This window comes from Triticum dicoccoides, chromosome 6B (genome assembly GCF_002162155.2).
Source record: "Triticum dicoccoides isolate Atlit2015 ecotype Zavitan chromosome 6B, WEW_v2.0, whole genome shotgun sequence".
Classification (NCBI taxonomy): Eukaryota; Viridiplantae; Streptophyta; class Magnoliopsida; order Poales; family Poaceae; genus Triticum; species Triticum dicoccoides.
The window spans coordinates 671,827,097-671,828,747 of record NC_041391.1 but is presented as its reverse complement, the minus strand read 5'-3'; positions in this window follow the sequence as shown (position 1 = coordinate 671,828,747).

Genomic DNA, 1,651 nt, shown 5'->3' with positions numbered 1-1,651 from the left:
ACGAAACGGACCTCCTACGGTCGAAACGGGGGTCCTGTTCATCGGGAGGGGTGTGGTGTACCGCAAAACGGGACTCCACAGGATACTGTTCATCTCCACCGTCGACCTCCTCCAGCCTCCACGGGCTCCTGTTCATCCAGCCTCCACCGCGCGCTACTTCACCGGCTACTATTCAACCACCCCTCCACGGGCACCCCTCCACCGTCTACTGTTCATCCAGCCCTCCACACCACGGGGTCCTGTTCAACCACCCCTCCATGGCCATCCCTCCACCGTCTACTGTTCATCCAGCCCTCCACACCACAGGGTCCTGTTCATCCAGAGGCAACGCCACTGCTCACTGTTCATCCAAACCCCCCCGCAACGCTCACTGTTCATCCCAGAGGCAGCATCGATCGGCTTCAGTTAGCAGCAGTAGCGAAGGAATCGCTCGATCGGGTTCAGTTAACAGCCACGATCGATCGCACGGGTTCAGTAACGCGTAGCCTGCAGTGCAATCGCTCGGGTTCAGTTAGAGCCCAACGCCTCGCTCGGGTTCAGATAGAGCCAACGCCTCGCACACATGCGCGTACGTGTACGAGAGAAACGCGCATCGCTCGGCCCCCGACCTCCCACCGTAACCGGCAACTCCCCAAAATTTTCCTCCCCCTCACTTCTACCACGGTTTTTTCCGTCATGGACGGCCCAAAGAATGTCATGTAGCTGCGTCCCCGGCCCGTCCAGGACGAAAAGCCCATTTTCTGTCATGATTTTTTGTCATAGAAGTAGGAGCCCACCACATCTATGATGATACCGGGTTTTGTCACAATTATCGTCCTAGAAGTGTCATATGTATGACAGAATTTTTTTTCGTTCGGCCCAAAATGTCACGGATGTGTCTTTTTTTTGTACTGGAGGCAGGGGGCGCGCCCACCCCCCTGGGCGCGCCCTCCACCCTCGTGGGCCCCTCGTGGCTCCCCTGACCGACTTCTTTCGCCTATATATTCCCATATACACTAAAAACATCGAAGACGACAATTGATCGGGAGTTCCGCCGCCGCAAGCCTCTGTAGCCACCAAAAACCAATCGGGACCCTGTTCCGGCACCCTGCCGGAGGGGGAACCCATCACTGGTGGCCATCTTCATCATCCCGGCGCTCTCCATGACGAGAAGGGAGTAGTTCACCCTCGGGGCTGAGGGTATGTACCAGTAGCTATGTGTTTGATCTCTCCCTCTCTCTCGTGTTCTCTCTATGGCACGATGTTGATGTATCACGAGCTATGCTATTATAGTTGGACCTTATGATGTTTCTCCCCCTCTACTCTCTTGTGATGAATTGAGTTTTCCCTTTGAAGTTATCTTGTGGGATTGAGTCTTTAAGGATTTGAGAACACTTGATGTATGTCTTGTCGAGCTTATCTATGGTGACAATGGGATATCACGTGATCCACTTGATGTATGTTTTGGTGATCAACTTGCGGGTTCCGCCCATGAACCTATGCATAGGGGTTGGCACACATTTTCGTCTTGACTCTCCGGTAGAAACTTTGGGGCACTCTTTGAAGTACTTTATGTTGGTTGAATAGATGAATATGAGATTGTGTGATGCATATCGTATAATCATGCCCACGGATACTTGAGGTGACAATGGAGTATCTAGGTGACATTAGG